Genomic DNA, 6,160 nt, shown 5'->3' with positions numbered 1-6,160 from the left:
AAACTTGTTCATGTACTGAACTACTAATGCCTTGTGATGCTCTGAATTACTTGTGATGCCTCTGAATTACTTGTGATCACATTGAGAAAGACTTGTAAAGATGATGATCATCTTTAACAAAAAACAATTTGTGATGATTTTGCTAGTTTGCTGGGTTTTGTCTCCGACCATCGTGTCGTGATGATTTTGCAGGTACCCCGAGAGGCCCTTGAGTTTGCCGGAATGTCGATTAACTTCCGTTCCGGCAAATTCGGGTACTCCATATGTCCTATTTTCAGCAAAGGTCATGCTGAAATTTTCCGTGAATTTTAGCATGACTTTGCTAAAAATAGGACATATGGGGTACTTGTGACTAATGCATAGGCCGGGGTATCTTAGTAGTTAATTAAGTAGGATCAAGTGCCCCGGCGTACTTGTGACTAATGCATGGATTTTAGGGTGCCTCGGTGTCGATAAAAACCGAAATGATGAAAAGTTAGGCTTTTAGGGTGCCTTGGCGTCGAAAAACCCTCAATGATAAAAGCTTAGATTTTAGGATGCCTAGGTGTCGACAAACCCTAAATGATGAGACCATGATCTTGTTCCTTGACAATAACCAACTTTTTGACCAAACTTTGTTTCTATTTAGAGAGAAACATGGCCCACAACGATGAGGCCGGGGGTTCGGGCGGCAAGGCATTCTGGGAGCTGTCCCAGGAGATGGAGGAACAACCTCACTTGTATGAGGCCGCCGCCTTCCCCACCGATCCTGAGACCACGGATGGTGCCGCCGAGGATGACCACACTGATGCCACCACTGATGGTGCCGCCGAGGATGCCACCACTGATGATGGCGGCGCACGCACAGATAGCAGCCAGCCGAAGAGGCAACGGAAGGACCGGCGCCCGATCGTGCTCCGCACCCTCAAGGAGGAAGTTACTGAAGTGGACTCCAACGGGAATCCAACGGCGCCCAAACGAATAGTCAAGGGGTACTCGCTTCAGCTCGGGTGCATTGTCCGGAGCACCGTCTCGATCAACACCGAGAACCTGAGGCATCCTGACCGGGGGAATTTGCGCCACCTCCTCTTCACGAAGCTGCACGAACGATACAAGTTCCCCGCTGAATTCGAAAACACAAGCCTCAAAGGGAATAAAGTGAACAATGCTGCCCTCACGAAGATGAGCAAGGCCCTGTCTACTTGGAAAAGCAATGTGAAGAGAATGATCGAGAAAGGTGAGAGTTATGAGAAGATCAAGGAGAAAAATCCTTCGATCACCGAAGATGACTACAACGACTTCAAGATCAATTGCTCGAGCACCGCAAGCTCCCAATCAAGTGAGTGGGGGAAACAAATGCAGGAGCTGAACATAGGGGAACACACACTCGGTCCCGGCGGTTACAGAGTGGCGGAGCCTATATGGGACAAGGAGGAGGCGGACCGTGCCGAGCAAGGCCTACCGCCCCTCTTCGATAAATACGGTGACAAGCAGACCAGGAACTTTGTCAGGGCCCGGTACAAGAAGGACCCGAAAACAAAGGAGCTTACCACGGATCCGAAGACCAGGCAGCTTGAGCTTGTTCTGGTAAGGAATACACCCCCGCGTAATTAGCTCCATATGGTTGCATTCTAATTAATGAAGCCAAATTTCTAAATGGTTCACATTCCTTCCGCAGGCGACTGAAAGCAGTAGCGCGGGGTCGACTCAGAGCAACCCTTGGGACACCACTCTAAATAGGGGGTTGAATATAATGAAGAACAAGGATAAGCTTAGTAAGCCGACGTCAGCTGGTCGTGTGGCCGGCAAAGGCTTGTCGACGAAATGGGGGTCATACTATACCGCTGGTGTGCGGAAGGAGAAAAAGACCAGCTCGGAAACCCAGGCGCGAGAGGTTCAAGAACTCAAGTCATAGGTGGCGCGGATTCCGGAGATTGTCCAAGAGCAAGTGGAACAACGACTCGGAGCGACGATCACCGCCCTTGTGCCTACCTTGATCTCGGGGTTGAGTGCGTGGATTGCGGGCGGCCAACAGGGGCCGCCCCCGATTCCTAGCTTCACGGCCAGCAACTCGCATAATGCGATGGCGGGGCCATTGGTGCCTCCGGCGGAGGCGGCATTGGTGTCTCCGACGCCGGCACGGGAGCTTAATGCACCCGGGTGTACGCCGGCCGGCACCTCTGTAGCAAGCGGCCCCTCCGTCAACTGCACGCCCGCCGTTGGCGGTGCCTCTACATTAGCCGAGCTCGACGCCATCATCACGGTAACTAATTAAGCCTCTCTCGGCCGAGGACTTCATCTCCTTGCCTTTGACTGGGCATCCCTGATGCCCTACATGTTTTCGCAGGGCGCCGCCGACGTTCCGTGCACTCTCCTCCACTTCGTGAACAACGAGTTAGTCGATGTCGCCAAGGGCAAAATCGTTCAACCGGGCAACCCCTTGTTCCACGGTACCCAGATGCCACCCAACTTGTTTAGGGTTCAACTGGTTCGGGTGCTGCCAGGCTGCGACGACTTGTTACCTCCGAATCGACCCGTCGGGGCCGACGATGATGACGTGATGACCCTCAGCGCCTGCCTGAGCTGGCCCCTGCTTTGGCCGAAGAGCCAGATTCGTTTGGGGGCGGGGGACACCACCCCAAAGACAACACCGCCAGTCGTGCCGGCGCCAGTCGGCCCCATGGCAAGACCGCCGTAACGGTGCCGGACATCCCTATGCCACTGGATCCAAACATGCATATGGCACAGGATCAGAATGACGACGACGACGACTATGATACATTTGGCAACGTCGATTAGTACTTTGCCGAGCATGGGTACGATGGCGACTTCATGGGGCCTCCTTCTCAAGAACCAAACCCAACAAAAGACGTGTGCGATCTAGCTCGTACCGCGGAGAAGCCAAGTTGCAACAGGCGCCGTCTGGCGTTCAGCTCTCAGGAGACGCCTCCAGCTGCCGACTTCACCGAGCCTCAGATAGGCGAGGTGCGAAATATTATCAGCCCCAACACACTCAAGAAGGCGGTCTGTGAGCAAAACTCGGTCCCATTACACGAGAAGAAGAAGGCACGCAAAAGAAAGACTAAGAAGGGTGCGAGCCAGCCGGCACCGAGTATGATCCGTGCTCAGGACGGGCCACCTTCACCTAAGGATATCTCGAGGAGGGTGCATGTGGCGGGTAGGGCGATGCTACCACCAAATATGCTCAATGCTGCAACCGTTGCTATGCGGAGTCTGCACGACAGTGTTCTTTCTTTGGAGAAGCGGCGTCTCAGAGAGAAGGATGTGGCATACCCAGTTTTCGTGGCCAAGGTGCCAGAGGGCAAGGGCTTTGTGGATGGCGACATCGGGGGTACGATCGTCCTGCGGTTTGATGACATCTTTGCTATGTTTAACCTTCATCCGCTGCACTACACCTTCGTTCGGCTATTTTCGCTGAGTATGGAGATGCGGATCATTCGCGACAAGACCCCGGACATCGTGATAGTCGACCCCTTCTACATGCGTGCCAAGATCTTGGGCAGCGCTGGGGACCGGCAAGTCGCGAGTTCTTACCTCGAAGGCGTCATTCTGGCAAACCAAGATAAGGATAACTTCCTCGTGCCTTACTTTCCCGAGTAAGTCCTCCCCTCAACCGGCCCGTAACATATGAATTCTTACATTTCAATCGTTTTTCTTTTAACATTCCGTGTTTTCTGCAGTGACACACGTTGCACGCTCATCCTCCTAAGCCCCAAATATTCCATGGCCACGTATTTCGACCCGGACCGTCAGTCGAACGTAGACTACACAAATGTCAAGAAGGTTCTTGATGATGTTCTCCCCGGCTACGCCAAATCTGGAGGCACCTTCACCAGGCCTATTCGTAAGTACGGCAAGCACGTGTTCTCCCACAATACGACGTTCTGCTGTGTCAAGCAGCCGCCTGGCGGTCAGAAGGGTGCCTACTACGCCATCCATCACATGCGGGCGATCGTACGGGACCATCATCAACTTCTGCTACCGAGTAAACTCCAAGATTGGGCCGCGAGCGTGTCGGCAATCCAGGACGCGGACCTCCGACAAGAATTCTTTCGCATCCAGTCGGAGTTTGCGGAAATCATCCATCAAGATGTCCTTCGTACCTCGGGGCAGTTCTACCTCAGAAATCAACCGTCCAACAGTGACATCGACACAATGCTACAAATGCAGGATGACAACGCCCGTTCTTTCATGACTCCCACGATAGACGGCGGCTTCATCCACGCTCCGGTCCCTTGAGTCGAGTTGTCTAGTTCTGAAACATCGATTGGCTCATGTTGTAATTAAACTTTAATGAACTTGTAGTATGTCTCTTTGGTTTCGAGAGTCGTTCAAATTAGATGTAATCGATGCTATTAATGTCTTGCTTTTCTCTTCCGATCGTTCTGTTGCATACTTATATATTGCTTATGTATTGTCTGTGAATTGGTACTAACGTTTCGTTTGGCTAGTGCATAGCAATGCCGACGTATGTCGTGTACAAGGGTAAGGTTCCCGGAGTCTACGATGACTGGGAGGAGTGTCGGAGACAGGTTCACCGATTCAGCGGTAACAGTTACAAAGGGTACACCACTAGGGCCGAGGCCGAATCTAGATACGCCCGCTATCTAGCGGGAGAGGGGAGGGAGCGTTGGAGTAACCGGATGAAGACGAGTTTCATCGTGATGATGCTCATCGTGATGACCGCAGCTCTCTTCTATGTGATGGTAGTTTAGATGATCGATATCGACTTGTAATGCGAAGATAAACTCGCTACTCGCGGTCTCGAGACTTGTAATATAATGTTCTATCTTTGTTCGGTCTTTTCAATTCGGAGACTAATATGATGAATTGTATTCGGAGACTAATATGATGAATTGTATTCAAAGACTAATCTTCTATTGTATTTGATGAATCTATTGTTGATGTGTGCTGTCTATATTTTGTCAAATTATACATTTTGTAACCTGTGCAAAAAACAGAAAATAAAAAAATAAAAAAAACCTAATATTCATACTAATGGCGCATCGCATGACAGTGCGCCATTAGTATGACAGTGCATACTAATGGCGCATCACCGGGTAGTGCGCCATTAGTATGCTGCGGTTACTAATGGCGCATCCAGAGGTGGTGCGCCATTAGTATGCCAAAGCACCTGGGTATACATGCCCCCTGGGAGGCATACTAATGGCGCACCCTCGCATATACTAATGGCGCACCAGGTGGTGCGCCATTAGTAAAAATTACTAATGGCGTGCTATCAATGGCGCACCAGTGATGCGCCATTAATGGCCATATTAGGTGCGCCATTAGTAGTGGTATTTCTAGTAGTGCGTTGTCTCCAAAGTCTTGACACTTCAACATCAACAAGAAGAAGACCAACGATCCCACATCTTCCACACTAAGGCCGGCATCAATGGAAGGTCCGTCAAGGTCATCATCGATGGAGGTAGTTGTCACAACTTGGCAAGTGAAGAACTATGCTCCAAACTTCAATTGGTCAAGAAGAAGCACCCGCACCCCTACAAGGTTCAATGGCTAAGTGACTCAGGCACTATACGAGTCGAGCATACGGTCCAAGTCTCTTTCAAAATAGGTGCTTATGAAGACACTTTGGAATGTGATGTGGTCCCAATGACCGTTTGCCACCTCCTTCTTGGTCGACCATGGCAATTCGACCGTGGTGTCATCCACAATGGGCGAACCAATCACTATAGCTTCAAGATGAAAGGGAAGGAGTATGTGCTACGACCTATGTCTCCTAGTCAAGTGATAGCCGACAAACAAGCCACCCACCATGGAGAGAAGAGTGAGAAAGTTACCCACCCAAAAGTGAGTGAGAGCCACAAGCCAAATATGAGCGCCTCTTCGCCTAGAGAGAAAAATCTCATCCTATTTGCCACCAAAAGTGAGATAAGAGAAGTGTGTGAGAACCCATCGAGTGTGATGCACTTCGTCCTTGTGTGCAAAGATGGAGAGCCAACAACTAACACCTCTCACGAGTTACCTTTAGTGTTTCAGTCTCTTTTGCAGGAATTCAAAGATGTCTTCCCCGATGAGCTACCTCCGGGACTACCTCCACTACGAGGCATTGAGCATCGAATCGACCTCATCCCCGGAGCGCCACTTCCAAACAAAGCCCCATACCGTGTCAATCCCGAAGAAACCAAGGAGATTCAAC

The sequence above is a fragment of the Triticum dicoccoides genome, chromosome 2B, assembly GCF_002162155.2.
Source record: "Triticum dicoccoides isolate Atlit2015 ecotype Zavitan chromosome 2B, WEW_v2.0, whole genome shotgun sequence".
NCBI lineage: Eukaryota > Viridiplantae > Streptophyta > Magnoliopsida > Poales > Poaceae > Triticum > Triticum dicoccoides.
Note: the sequence above shows the minus strand (reverse complement) of the source record.